Raw genomic sequence first — 15,551 nt, 5'->3', positions numbered from 1 at the left:
TCCATCCTGGCAGTGAACCCAAGCTCCCTATGAATACTGCTACAGCCATTAGGAACTGAGCAGGGAGCTCCTGGACACTGGCTTGCAGATGCGAGCACTGTCCTGAGCTTGGAGTGTCCCCAGACAGTGAAGATCAGAGCTCTTGAGGGACTTGCAGCTCGAAGCTTCTCTGCAAAGACTGACATACCTGCAGCTCTTGCCAACTGACAGAGCATTGCTAATACCCTGCAAGCACAAGCAATGGACATTCCCTGGGATTCTACCTGGCATTTATGGACCTGCCTCTAGGCTGGAGGCCCATAGCATACCTCAGAAGGAGCTGTCTGTGCTGGGGTTCATACCAAGGACTCCAACTGGGGAGCACAGAGACACTCTTCATCTTCCCTTCAGACCTTCAACCACCAGCAGGTATGATTTGCCAGGGACTGAGGACCTGGTAGTACCTGCAAGAAGATGCACAGGTGCTTCTAATTCCTTCTTTGTTTACGATGAGGTGTAGGTCACTGCTCCGTGGCTCCATTTCTAACATTCACTGTAGTCCCTTTTCATGGGATGGGGTTGTCAAAGCCTCCTCCAAAAATGCCCTTTTTGAGAATGAGAAGATGTTTGTAGAGGTTTGTGATGCTGTGGGTGTCATTAAGGCCACTGCTCCTCTGGATCTCAGCCTGAGATTTAGGCAGGCCTCGAAGGCTGGAGAGTAATGATAACCAGGAGTGCTTGAGGAAGGAGTTTATCAGGAAGAGAGACCCAGGATCTTCACATTAATGCATGACAGGAGGAGGACAGACAACAGACATAAATTGAAAAAATAGTTTCAGAATGGATATGAGGAAAAACTTCTTCACCATGAGGACAGTCAAATGGTGGAATAGGTTGCTTAGAGGTTTTGCAGTCTCCACCCTTGGAATTTTTCAAGACAAGACTCGATCAAGCTGTGAGACACCTGGTCTGATCTCATAGCTGACCCTGCTTTGAGCAGAAGGTTGGACTAGAAACCTCCAGAGGTCCCTTCTGACCTGAATTACTCTGTAATTCTGTGAGCCTAAGAGCAGAATGGGACCAGCTCCTCAGGGATCTATGCAAGAAGGATGTAGGATCTGGGGATGGATCTCTAAACGCAACTCTACAGAAGAGCTTCAGAATGAGACAAGATGCAACAGGCCAGTATAGGAATCAAGGGGCGTGAATGTGCGGGGGCATGTGTGTGGGTGCTTAACACCCTGCGTCCCTTAGTGGTGGTGGCTGAGCAGGCCTGAAGACTGAAAGCATGTATTGGTGCATGCTGTCTCTTGAACCTGTACACGTTTTTATCTTCAGTGCTTTCTTTGTGGGATAACCCCAGATTGGATCCAGTGATACTGCTGGCTTTGCATGCCTTCACAAGATGTCCCTTCCTCGCCCAGGTGTTCTTTGTGGCTTTTATGGGAGCACCTAAAGGCACCAAGAAGTCAGTGTGAAATGGATGCTGCAACAATAAACCATTAGCACTCTGGGAAAGGGCTGCAAGTCAAGACTGTGCAAATGATTAATTGCAATGTTGGAAACACTCCCTTTCGTTGCACTCGGGAATTCCAGGTGCATTTGGTGATGCTATGGGTTTGCCTGCTGTCTGTTCCCAGGAAAACACCATATGATTTGTTAAATGGGAGTTTGGGCCAAAACGTTCAAAACCAGAATAATCAGGGTTTCTTTTTTTCCGGGCTGTGAAAAATGCGCCTTTTTAAGAATCAATAAATTTGTATGCAGATTCCTAGCACATGAATAATTCATATCTATAAGAAAGGCGAAACACTATAGTGGTTTGATTATGCAGTTGTTTTAAATAAGCAAAATTAGTTGTTAATGAGACCCCTATGCATATTTAGGAAAGCTGAATAATTTATTAAGAGCCAAGAAGTAACGGCTGGAGAAGGGAGGAGAAAGCCAAGCACCTCTGTTGAGATTGATTGTGTTACTGTGCTTGGGGGAGAAGAGGGCACAAATTAACCCGTTTTTGAATAAAACACAGCTAATGCACATGCTTTCATGGAACAGCTCTGCAGAGAGACCAGGTGATGTCCTTGCACTGACTGCAGAGGCAGACACCTTTACAATGGGGCTATGAATTAAGGATAATTGTTAGGTGGCATCCCAAATGTCGGGCAGTTCAGGACCCTGCAGCCCAGGAACATCCATTTCTTTCCAGTCTGTAATGAATCACCAGTCTGACAAAGAAAAATACACTTTCCAAGGCCCCAAATCATAAAAGCTAGACAGGAGAAGGACTTTTCCAGGCAGGGAGAGCACAAAACAGAAAAAGGATTCTACCCATCTTTTTGCCAAAAATTTCCCTAGGATTTTCTCCTAACAAGGACTAATTATTTCCAGTGAAGTTCTTCCATGTTGGTAGCATCCTGCACATCCTGATCCCTTTGTCTCCCACGCCCAGGGATGTTGGGGGAGACATGCCCCTATGGTGGGAGCTGCAGGCAAACTGCATCATGCTGCTCTTCAGTGTGCAGGCAGAGCATGACTATTGCTGCAGCTTTCCTGGGGCAGGTCTAATAGCTCTGGTTAGCTCCATTGTCCCTTCTTCCTTTCCCCATTGAAGCTGTCTGCACCTTGGAAACCCTAGCAGGGATCACAGCTTAACTGAGCTATCCCAGAGACGAGAGAGTGGGTTGTGATTTTGGAAGGGTCACCTGAAGTAAAGGTTTTGCACATGCAAACCCTTTCAAGTATCCCGTGTGGATCACTGGTCCTCTTATATGTGGGAACAACAGTGGTGCTCTCATCTAGTGGCATCTACAGATGTGCAGACATGGGATGTGCATGTGTGTTGAGGGTGCCTCAGCATTGCTGTCCTGTATGGGTGAAAGAGGAGAGTCTGAAAAGCAGAAGGGAGTTAGCAGTCCTGTGCTGAGAGACGTGACCCTAGGAGAAGCCCTTGGAAAGCAGATGTGAAGCTCTGTGTACCTAGTCTCTGGCACTGTTTTATTTGGATTTTTTTTCTGTTCTGGGGTTTACTTTTATGTACGGAAGACATGGTAGAGGACTGGTACCATTTTATTCCAACTTGGTGGTCATTTCTCTAGCCTTTGTTTTCTTAAGCTTGGCTATTTGAGCTATGAATCTTGACCCCATCATATCTGACAATGCAGTTAAGTGGCAGTAACTTTACAAGGGCTCCCATCTCTTCCATGCTTACTTGGGTGAAGGCCACACAGGTGCAAGTCTTCCCATGGACTAGCCATCCCACCTGGCTCTATCCTACAAGATGGTGCTGTATGGAGCTCCCATTTTGCTTCATGGAGCATGCCAAACAGCCACCAGTTCTGTGGGGTCTCCATTGTGGACCATCACTGCAAGTTGAGTTTTTCTGTCCTCTACCAAGCAGTGACAGTGCTCACACCTGCTTGGAGGACCTGTGACTCTTCAGCTGGAGTGTTTCCTTTTCCTGCAGCTTTCTGCTCAACACAAGCCAAAAGCCTCTGCTTCTTCTGTTGTTTGATCTGTGATTTGGGTTTGTGGGTCAGTGCTAGGAGCTGATTTTGGCTGTTCAAATCCCAGTGAACTGGATAATTGCAGAGACCTCCAACATTTGTGAAGAGTAGAGCTGGTGCTGGAATCTGACATAGCCCGGTCATTTCACATGATGCATGAGTGGTTGGGCCTGATGTTTTGTCCTGTTTCCTCTGTGCTGGTTGATTGCCAGCCAAGATGGATGGGTTATATGTGTTACAGAAGAGAGCTTGAGTTTCTGGTGCCTGGATTATCACTGGATCTTACACCTAGCTGGGTCCTCTGCCTCTACCACAGCCACAGGGCTTCTGGAGGGATGTGTCCTACCAGAGCCAGCCAGAGCACCTTGTTCAGAGTGTGCAGCAATGGGATCCCCAGCCTCTTGCTCACTGTGGACCTGTGCCTTTTCTCTTGCTATAAATGAGGGGCCATGGAAAAGCAGAGGAGCTTTGGAGGAAGATTTCTAAGGCAGCTCTGAGCAGTGTGTCTCCACTTCAGTGCTCCCTGGAGAAGCATCCTTAGCCCAAGAAAGAAGTGCCAGTGCAAAACATTTCTCTAGGAGAGCTCTAGTCATAGATGAGGTCAGAAGTCTGGGTCCACGAGATGGTGTATGCCCTGGATCGGACACACCAGCCCTTGTCTAATTAGGAAACTCAGAGGAAACTCGGATGCAGCATGCTTGGTGGAGGCCTGGGAAAGAGAAAGACTGTGACCTTTTTTATGCAGTTTTAGGGCTGGAGAAGCTCACAAACCCTCTTCACACACTGGATTGTGTGCCTTTGCTGTTCTTTCAGCCCAGAGGGTGCAGAGCTTGGCCATCAATGATACCAGCTCCTACAGCCCCTCAGGCTGCCAGTCACACCCTCTCTGTCTCCTCCTGCAGCACAGTGAGTTTCTCACCCTGAAGAATTGGGGGATCTGAAACACTTTGAATGGCTGGAGGGAACATCGGTGTTTCACCTCTATGGCTGTCAATGACCCTGGCTGTACTCTGGAGAGTCTGCCCTGAGCTCGCCCCACCAGGCTTGGCTCCTGCCCCAGGTGCTCACAGCCAAAGGGTGCTGAAGCCAAAGCTCGTAGACTGGTGCTTTTGGTGAAGAAATATCCCAGTGGAAACACAGGAGGATGATCTCTCCCAAACCACCACAAATACTCCCTCCTTGGGTTCCTGTTCACTGCAACATGGCCATGCCACCTCAGGTTCCCAAGTGGCACACAGCCCAGTGTCTGCCCGGTTCATTGAACTGCTGCCTGGGACAGACATGGGACCCTACATGAGAAGTTGTCCTGGTGTCTGCCACGGTTCCATGGGAATCCAGCTGTGTCATGGCTTTGCACAGTTCTGCTTGTTGTTCCAGGCAAAGAGCACCAGGGGAGAGAAATGGGCCCAGAAACTTGGGGAGAGGCCAGTTAAGTGACCTACCAAGAGGTAATGCTTACAGGAGCTGGAGGGAACACAGAAGCTGGAGGAGATGCGGCTTCTCCATACGGACATGGGCTGCGTATGGCTGCCCCCCAGTTTCTGTGCTAGTGACTGAGCTGGTAGGTGGTTTGATCTTGATCCGTGTGGTGGTCTGGTCACTCTCTGAGCATATTGCACCCCTGGATGAAGTGCAGAAGGGGACAGCTTTTTGACCCTGGGAATTTGTCCTGTTTCTTTATGTGAAATGAAGGTGCTGGAAGAAATTCACAGCTCCCATGAAGTGGGTTTTTCATCAAAATACAGGAATAGCCCATGGACATGCTGAGCTCCCAGAAGGATCAATGAAGTGCTCAGGGCCAGAAGTCTGGTGGATTTGGTGTTGGTGCTGGTTGTGATGGGCAGCCCATGTGGCTGCTCTGCTTTTGGGAAGGGAGGTCTCGGGAATCCTCACCATGTGTCAGCCAGAGAGGAGGCAAGGAAGCGAGCTGCAAGTGCCAGGTCATGGCTCAGGTCATACAGCAGCTGCTCCTCAGCGGGTATGGCAGAGCCGTGGACCTTGCCCAGGGAGCGGGTGTGGGGAGCTCCCCGGGGCTGCTCACTCCTGTGGGAGTTTGTTTTGTGACCTTTGATCACATCAGGGAATGTCTCTCCTGTGCAGTGTTCGTTGACCTGAGAATCGGTTGTCACCTGCACAGAAGCTGCTCTCCATATGCCCACTGCTTTGTCAAGCACCATTCCTCGTCTCTGGAGCTGACAACTGCCATGGGCCAGAGAAGATGCCCCTTGGTGAAGCTTAGGGTGGTCACAGCAGAAGGGGGGCAGGTGCTGGACCTGCTCCTCTCCTGGAGGAGCACCTGCAGCTTCATCTTCCTGGTGGTCCCCATGGCCCCAGAGATTTCTGGGGGCCAGCTTGGCTGGGCTGGCGCCTGGGCATGTTGCTGGGAGATTACAGGTGCCCTCAGACCCAGGGAGGCTGGTGGGACGGAGGGCAGTCAGTTTGCACTCGAGATACGAAAGGAAACTGTTTTCTCAGGGAGGTGATGTTGGACTGAGGGCTAAATTGATTTCCATAAATATTTGAGCAAGGCTGAATTATTTATGACCCTCCGGTGACACAATAGAAGGAACCAACGGAATCGTCTGTGAATTTTCCAGATGATTTAGTTTAAAAATGCTGCTCGTTATTATTTATGTGGGTCAGATCCCCCTTTGCTCCTGGCCAGGCCTTGCACATGAGTTACATAAACACAGAGTCAATATACAAATCTCTCCCTTTATCTATCTTAATCTGTCAGTCGTAAGTGAGCAGCAGCCTTGCTGTTTGATTCCCCAGGAGGACTGTAATCAGAAACCTCTGTCATTCAAATGAATGCAGAGGAAAAGGAAGAAAGAAAGAAAGAAGAAAAAAGAAAAAGTAAGAAAGAAGAAAGAAAGAGAAAGAAAGGAAGGAAAAGAAAGGAAATAAGAGTAAATGAAAGAAAGAACTTGAAGGAAGAAGGAAGAAAGAAATTATAGGAAGGAAGGAAAGAAAGAGAAAAAGAGACAGAGGGACAGACAGAGAAAGCCGATTGCACGCAGACTGAGCATTGCACAGTGGGAAGCAGGAACCTGTATGGATCTGAGATGCAGCCAGACTCCTGCACATCCAAGTCAGACCTATGCATATTCACACCCAAAGCAAGCACATCTTGCTAGTGCTCTGCTATTGCTACTTGCAAAGGGAAGAGATGGTGCTGGGCAATTTCTGGGAGAGACAACCAAGAACTGGCAGGAAAAATGGGGTAGAGAAACACTTCACAACTCTTGGAAGGCAGGCACTGCCATGAAACAGGACTTGTTGGCCTACAAATGTTGGCTGGAAGGGACCTTGGAAGTCTTGAGTCTGATCTCTTGCTTGAAGTGTTGAACATCATCCTTTGAGGGGGCAGATGTGGAATGGGTAGTTGTAGCCAAAACAACACAAAAAAATTAATCAGAAGCCCTGGTTGCCAGTGTTGTGTGGAGATTTGGGGCATGTGTCTCCAGCAGGTTCAGCTCTCTGTGATCTGAGAGAAGAGAAAGCAGAGAGCTTTGGAAACTCAAGAACATATGAAAATTTATGAGATCTCTAGAACTGGGGTTTGCTGCTTCTTCTAAGCCATTTCAACAGATGCTGTCTGCTGGGTATGGAGGAAAGGGCTAATGAAATGCTGGAAATTGTCCTGGGTCTGCTGAATCAGAACAGGATTTTGGCTCTGGGCTTAAGTGAGGTTCACCAAGGTCTTCAAATATCATGTGGATTGAGTAGGGTTGTTCAATTGCTGAGCAGTGAAAGTGGATGGAAGGTGTCTCTTTGGATCTGTGTATATGGAGGTGAAGCTGAAGTGTATTAATTAAGTGGCTTTGAACCCCTAATTGACAACTGAAGTGGACTTCATTTAACTAAGATCAGTTCATATTCACTTTTCTGTTCACTCAAGCTGATGAGAAGCACTTGTGAGAGTCATTTTAAGTGGTTTTCTCTTCACAAGAAGAATAATACTAACTTGAGTGGGAGGAATATATGAGACATGTAAACCCTTGGCTTTCCCAGAGCCATGCAAAGCAAAACCCACACTACAAACCCAACTGTACTTTCAGCCAGTCAAATCCAGTCCTTGGGTTCCCCCAAACTTGCCTTAGATAGGAATCTACAGATGGGCCCATTTCTTTTATCTGGCCAGCAAAGAACAAAAGTTCAGGGGGTTGAAAGGATCACAGAAAGAATTAGTTTCGGAGGGACCTCTGGTCCAGCCTCCTACTCTGTGCAGAGCTGGCTGAAAATCTGCAGCAGGTTTCTCAGGGCCAGTCCATTCAAGTTTTGAAATTCTCCAAAGACAGAGATTCCACCCCACCCCTAGGTGCTAGTCCAAGTGTTAAAACATTCATGTTAAGAGACAGGAGTACCTATCAGAGGACATGTCCTGTGTTTAGTCTCCAAAACTGGGAGACATCCCCTCCTTCTCCAGCGCCACATACAAGCCATGCACTACTCCTTCCAACTGGCTCCTAAGGTAGGTCCCACAGACACATTTGTGTAGAGCAGAGCTCCAGGCAGGCACTGTGCCAACCCAGCAGGTTGACAATGCTGGACCCTGTGGTGGGCTGAGCCAAGAGCCAGTCTTCAGGAGCGTGGTGCCGGGGCCAGGGAGCAGTGGGAGTGGGCAGGTGGGGCAGGCAGGGTCTCAGGGCTGATGGTCTCTTGTGCTTGCTTGTGCAGGGTTCACACCAGTGTTGTCTGGCCCTTTGATGCCACCATGTGCAGCACACGTGCATTCAGGCAAAGAAGTCCCTCCATTTCTTCAGCCTCCTGGTTCTGACATTTTGCTGTCAGGTTTGGGGGAAGCACAGAACCTGATGCCTTCAGCTTTTGGTCAGAGGGTGGCTTTGGATGAGATTTTAGGAGGGGTGTTTCTCAGGTAGGCAGGGATCCCTTCAGCCATGGCCACACTCTCTATTTTCTCAGAGTTTTGACACTCTCTCATTGCAAAGATGTTATCATACTCTGATCAAAGACCTGCTCTTCATCACAGCAGCCATGTGCAAACTTCAGGCAGGATCCTGGGGATGTGGGAGGCTGAACTGGGAAGTGAAAGGAAGGAGTTTGCTGTAAAACTGCTGCAGCTGGCGCTGGAGGAGAAAGCACCTGCTCTCTGGGCAGGTAAGAGGGTGTTGGAGCAAACCTTGTGGGGCCTCCAAGTATAAGACACACAAGGAGGCCTTTTTTTGTGACCCCAGAGCTTCACATTAACTCCTGACTCAACTTCTGATGGATGCCACAAGGATAAAGAGCGAGATCCTAGTTCCCTGGATTTGCCTTTGGATGCAAAAACATCTCTGCAGAGAGACGCAACTGTGTACATTGGGGTCAGCTCTTGCTTGGGGGAAGTTTCAAGCAGAGCTAGGTTGGGCAACATCCTCTGGGCTGCTCTCCCAGCCCAAGCCCTTGGATGCTGCTCCCGAGCTGGCATTTCCCCCATTGCTGTCGCTCTTTCTGGGTGCTGGCTGTGGGAATGGCCCAGCTGTGTGTGCTGTGTAAGCAAAGGCAGAAGGGCTGTTTTCACCCTGTGCCCTTGAATGGCCAAGTCCTATCTAGCTAATCATTAGCCAGGTTAAACACAGCAGGGCCAGGCTGTTTCAGAGTGTTTCTCTGTGCCCAGGAGTGGACGGTGGCTCCTGTGGGGCTGGGGTGGAGGCAGCCCCACACCTCCCAGCCCCACCTGCAGTAATGCCTGTCTCCATCCCTCCTCTAGCGCATGGGCTGAGGCCAAGAAATCCCACACCATCATGTCACAACACAGTCAGAGCTTTTTCTTCTGCTACCATAATAAACTCTTCAGGGTCTCTCTAGGGCCTTTTGCACCCTGTGACCATTTTTGTCTTGGCTCAAAGCCCTTCATGTACTGATGCTCTCCCTGTCCCCCAGACAGCCCTGAGCCCTGGTACCCATTGTGTGACACATGCACCATCCTCCTGAAAAAGCCCTGGAGACACAGCCAGGGCAGGCATTGAGGGGAGCAGGACATGGCTAGGAGTCACTAAAGGTGTCACCTGAGATGACTGTGGGGTCAGGAGTAGCTGCAGCAGCCAGCCAGACCACCTCTGGTGTCAAACGGTGTAGGAACAGGTGGAAAGATGCTGGTGGGCAGCAAACCTGTGACCAGGAGCTGGGGGAGGTGATGCTGGGGATCTGCTTGGCAAATCATGTGCGATACACCAGGGTCCTCCAGACTTCACAGCTTAAGTTCATGGTGTCCTCTGGGGAGTCTCATTGCAGCAGCTCTGCATGGTGGCTTCTCCTGATGGCAGCACCAACCTGCTGCAGCCAGCGAGGGAGAGAGGTGCTGCCCTGGCGCTGTGCCCCATGGCCTGGCATTGTCCTGGGTTGCCCTGGGCCAATCTTGCTGTTTCTCTGCCCACCCTTAAGAGACAGCCACGTATCCAGTCCTTCTCTCATCCCTTTGGCAATGCCAATGACCACAGCTGTCCCTAAAGGCAGCAGGGAGTGACATAATGTGAAATGTGGTGGTGTTTCTCTGGTGGCTTCATCTGGCAGGGTATCGGCAGCCACTGACAGGCTGCTTCAGTCTGGCTGTTGGAGGTGGGACAGGGGCCCAGAGTGTTCCAGAAGGTGCCAGCAGCAAAAGGGACTTGACACTTTGCAGCTGGGCTGGTGAGAGCTGTCCACCTCCTGCTGCCCTGGACTTCCAGCTCCCCTCAGGACCTGACAGGGTGCCCAACCATGCCCAAGTACTGATGGGTGGTATGGTTGTGGGGAAGGGTCCAAGGGTGTTGTGGAACCTTAGCATCATCCTGCTGGTCCCTTGGCAGGCAGGGGAAGCCAGTCTCCACACGCCCTCACGTCATCCCCCCAGCTCTGTATATGGCTGGTGACTCCTTCTGTGACTGTTCCCAGGAGACAGGTTTAGGAGATGAGCAACTCAGCTCCAAGTTGGCCAAGCCGGTGAGGTCCTGCCACGTACTGGGTGGCGAGCAGTGGCCTGGATGGTGAGGCTGGGAACGAGAAGGGGTTCATGGGGAAGGAGGCATGTGCTGGCCTGCACTGCTGGCTCCTGATGGTGGGCTTGGTGCTCCAGAGAAGGGCTGTGCGGACACCTCACTGCTGTGCTGGCCCCACAGCCCCGGCTGGCATGAGGGTGGTCATGCCTCTGTGCAGGTGCGTGGCCTCGTGCCCAGCCTGCCCAGGACCACCACTCAGCGGGTGCCATGAGCAGACGCAGGGCAGCCTCGCCACAGGGTGCTGAGCTTCCCAGGGTCTGCGCTGCTCTGCTAGGCCAGAGATGCCCAGGATTTAGGGCAAGAAGGTTGCACCTTCCAACACCCAGCTAAGGCCTGCTCTCCTGAAACCATCACTGCTGGGAATCCAGGGAAATCAGGAACATTTGGGGCTTTTCCTCTTCCACCCACTGCACAGGGACTTCCCCGCCATCTCCTCTGGGACCGAATCAGGGCATATCTCTTTCTGGGAAGTGGCTATGTCATCTAGAGACATCTGTGCTCCCAGGAAACATAAGTTGCAGCTTCCCTCTTTGTGGCAGTGTCTGCAGGGCCAGACCACGGCAGGTTACTGGCAGCCACGGCAGCACGTCTGTCTCATACAACTCCCTTTTCGTCTCTGCTTTTCCAGCCTAGGAGGGTCCCAGGGTCAGCGAGGCTCTTTCCCTCGAGGCAATTAAGCAGTTGGATTGTGTGGGGGTGGTGGGCTGCCTGCTGTTCATCTCCTTTGTTTTCTGGGAGCTGCTTTTGAGAGGAAAACAGGTGGATCCGAGGGGATCCCAGCCTGGTGAAAAGTCACACGGCACAGACAGCCCCCTCTCCAAAGTCCGACACTGCCCCCTCCACCACCACCCTGGACATGTTTCCCTGCGGGAAGGGCAGCAAGGATCAGCCTGATTTATTTTTTCCTCCTGGCTCAAAAACTTTTGATGGGTTCGAGAGAGAGAGGAGGCTGGGGAAGGAGTGCTCCCTCTCCTGCTGTGACAGGATCACGGGCTGCCGTGCCTTTGGCTCTGGCTCGCAGTGGACGTCTGTCAGTGTCACATGAGCCATCAGGAGACAGATGGCATTTTATTGCCTGGCTGGAAGTCGCCCCTTTCTTTTCTTTCCTCCCCGCTTCCTTTCTTCTTCTTCTTTTTTTTTTTTTTTTTTTTTTTGTGTGTGTGTGTTGTGCTGGTTTTGTGCTTAAAAGAAACTGAGAGGGAGACTGAGAGCAAAGAGAAAGGATGCTTGCCTTTTGAACTATTATCTGGTGCTAGCAGAGACTGGGCTTTTGCATTTCTATCTGCCTGCCTCGCCAGCCCAGCAGCCCTTGCAGGGCTCAGCTACAAGTGGGGCTGCGTGCTGGACTACGGCCGGGCTGGCAGCCAGGGCTTGAGCAGGGGCTGAGGAAGGGGGATGCAGGGGGTTGCTCTGGGTAGGAGGGGGTCTCCGCCTTGCCCAAGCAAATACACACTTGACGGCTGTAGCCCTGTTGGCTCCTGATTCTCTGAGGGACACAGCTCTGAGGGATGGGGTGACGATCCACTGCAAAGCACCAGCGGTGTGCCAGGGACTTGGGGAAATATATGGTCCTGTGGCCAGCAGAGCTGGCAGGGGCAGACAGCAAAACTCCAGCAGTGCTTCCTGCAGGCAGGGCTGGCCCTGCTTTATTAACCTTTTAGAAACAGCAGAGTTGAACCCGTCCTGTCCTTTCCCCACAGCCCAACGGCAGCTGGTGAACATCAGGTCCTGGCTGTGCAGTCTGTCCTGTGTGGGGACAGTGTATGGGAACAGATGTGAGCTGGGCTGCAGGGTGAGGACATCTTCAGCCTGGGTTCCTGGACTTTTAAAGACTTGACCAAACTAAGCCATAGTGTTGGTGATAGCAGGTTGGACTAAAGACCTCCAGACACCCTTTCTACCAAGTCTGGAATTCTCTGAAGTCCTTTATGTACCCTGGGTTAAAAGCCCTGAGCTGATCAACTGTGTGACTCTTGGGCTTTGCAGACCCCAAGTAGCCATCAGTAAAGGTAGAAGATGACTGTCAGCCTTCCTAAAATATTCCTGACCTCATGTCTGCTCAGGCTGAGAATCTCCCCTACTCTTTGGCTTGCCATGAAGATGCATGAGTGCATATGAGTGTGCACAGCGGTGCAAGTGCCTTCCCATGCATGTGTGAATTGAATGGTGGGTGAGTGAATGGCAGCAGTGCAGGAGCTGCCAGCTGTGGACAAAGGTGCAGGAGACAAAGACAAAAATAGTTGGGATGAAATCCTATTTCATTGGTAATGACCAAAAGAAGTGATATAGGCTCAGTCCATGTCTGTGACAGCAAATCACTGAACTAGAGAAACATAAAGATTTTAAAAGGAATTGAGATTTTTCATCTGGCACTTCTCCCCAAAATGTGTTTACTTAAGTACTGAAAATTAAATGTATTATTGAAACAAATAATTCAATAAATTACATTTACTGTATTGTGCTTTTTTAAAAAATGAATATCCATTTTATTTCTAAGCTTTTTGGTAGTGCTCAAAATAAACCTTTATTTTCAGTTTGAATTTGATATTTCCTGGTTCCCCTTAGGACTTAATTTAACTGAGGTTTCTTTAAACATTTTTGCTTCTAGGGTATCTGAAATTACAGGTTTTCTTCTCCGAACTGCACACAACCTAGGAAGTCAGATACATGCACAGATGTATTCAGATGCAAGTCTCCCACCCAGACCTGGGTAGGAGACTTTGAAACACTGCAGAAAATGTTTCCCTTTAAGTCTTTCCTTTACATCAGTCAGTTGTACATGAAGTTGGTTGGCTCAGTGCCTCAGAGCAGGTCCCCTCTGCCAGGGTGCAAGGGGAGTCGATTAATTCATTCATTTGGAGCTGATGGCAATTACATAAAATTTCCAAAATACTGCCATGCCTGCACAGCAAGTGCAGCACTTGCTATACCCTCATCTCTCTGGCCTCAGATATGCATGTACAGTTATTAATATAATTCCAAATACAGCCATTATCACTCATTTGGAATTTATTATGTGGAGTAACCTCAATAAATGGGTGATAGGAGCTGGATGGTACTTTACTGGACACACAGTACATTAACTGCCTTATTAAATATAAATTATATGTCTATTTGCATTTCCAGTTCAAGGCTTTTACTCATTATGTGGTTGTAGGTACTAAAAGTTACTCTCTGAGAGCCCTGCAGCTGAGAAGTGATTCACAGCTCCGCTTTGCTGTGTTTCAGCTGGCAGATTCATGGCATGGTTTTTGCTGGCTTGGTACAAACAGCTCTGCATTGCCATGTGTGTATGTGTGTGTGCGTAATACTGTCTGCACAGACACCCTGGTTTAGGGACCTGCTCACAGGAGTGAACAACCACTTCATTGCTAAGAAAGACCATGAAATTGGAGCTGATTCTTGAGCTGTGCCCCAACAGCAAAGCTCTCAGGGAAGGCCCAGAAAAAAAAGAGGCATTTCCAGAAGGTGCTGGAGACATCAAGGTGGGAAGGAGTCTGCTCATGGTGACTCCAATTTACGTGCACTGCTGGGCTGCTGTGGATGTGGTTGAGCAGTGTTCTGTTGCTGGAGGTCTGGAGGATGGAGGTGATCTGTGGGGTGGTGCACATTCATCTGTCATGTTTAGGGCAAAGTGAAAGCCTGACAGCTCAGCTCCCACAGCTGCTCACAGCAAGGACTGTGCCTTGCAGCTTCCAGTTGTGCTGCTGATGTCAGGTGCTCGTGGTACCACCAGCTCATGCTCAACGCAGAACGAGCAGAAGAAGAACCAAACCTGGATCCTTGTGTTGTTTTCATCTCCCCAGCACTTTTGGGTACAGCATGGTCACATGCAATCCCAGAAGGTCACAGGCAAAGGTGCTGCCATGCATCGTCCTGCTCCCCTGTGAGCTGCTGAAGGTCCTCACTGGAGCATGCTTGCTCAGGTACTGTAGCAAGGATAGCTTGGGGTCAGATATTGCCTTGGCTAGTGGATTAGCCAAGTGCCATTTCTGCAGTGCCTTTGGAGTGGAAAGATCTATGCTCATCTGTGTGCTGAGCATATAATTATAAGCATATATAAACATATACTGTAATGAGAAGTGACTTAAATGGACTATAAAAAGAGAGCTGAGTAACACCTTCCAGTAGACACACCTCCTGTCCCCCTTCCTCTGGGAACTGGGGAGTGGGTGAAAGCCACTCCAGGAGCTACAGAGACAGAAAGCTGGGTGCTGCCTCTAAAAGGTGCTGCGGGAGGTAGGGTTGTGGAGCAGCCCCTTCCCCCAGCAAGGAAAGGTGAATGCAGGGATGTGCGTCAGGGCTACGGCCATAACTCCAAGGGGCAAAAATCACATGCTGTGAGCAACACGTGGGTGCTGAGCCCTGCTGAAAATCCCATTGAGAGTAACCTCTCTTTCCCTTTGTCAGTGCAAGAAGAAACTCTGATTACCATCCACATGGCACAGGATGTAATAGGAGAAATCATACTTGTCTGGTCTGTCCCCTCCTACCTTTGCTGGCTGGAAACCCCAGGAAGAAGTGTCTGCTGTGCAGGGTCTAGATTACTAAAGGATGTGGCATGTAGCGAGATCTGGAAGTGAAAGCACCATTCAGCATCTGGGCCGCCAGCCTTTGCGACACTTTTTGCACTGGGAATCTCTTCTCTCGGCAAGGGAAAACCCCAAAGGTGTTTGGGATTCTCTGGGGTTTTAGCAACATTTCCTGCTCAGTTGACGTTGTGGGGAAAAAATTTTGGAGTGAAGCAAGGGTTTCTTCAGCCCCTCCCAGCTGCCTTCTCTCCTGGTGTTGTCTCCTTTCTTTTTTGGGGACAGGGACATGCTGGGTCCTGCTGTGAAATTAGCCTGTATCTCACAACATCCCTTCTGCTTCTGTCAGAAAGGGAGCATCACTTTTCAGGTCTACAGGTGTCTGTGCACAGACCCCCTCTCCCTGCGCAGCCCAGACTTCAGCAGCACCTCTACTACCACAGCCTGGCCCTGTGGGCTGTGTCTGAATGCTGCTGGGTGGCACAGACCAGTGGGACCAGGCACCTTCCTCAGCACACAAGCACAGTCCTGCAGCCTGCTTGTGAAGTGGCTTGTGCAGC

The 15,551-nt window shown here is 50.1% G+C and overlaps 1 pseudogene; it reads right to left on the bottom strand.

Annotated features, from left to right (window-relative positions):
• Positions 1-3,045: 3,045 nt before the first annotated feature.
• LOC115352071 lies at positions 3,046-3,626 on the bottom strand (annotated as a pseudogene).
• Positions 3,627-15,551: the final 11,925 nt, after the last annotated feature.

The sequence above is a fragment of the Aquila chrysaetos genome, chromosome 16 (genome assembly GCF_900496995.4).
Source record: "Aquila chrysaetos chrysaetos chromosome 16, bAquChr1.4, whole genome shotgun sequence".
NCBI classification, from domain to species: Eukaryota; Metazoa; Chordata; class Aves; order Accipitriformes; family Accipitridae; genus Aquila; species Aquila chrysaetos.
Note: the sequence above shows the minus strand (reverse complement) of the source record. Positions and strands in the feature narration are given on the sequence as shown.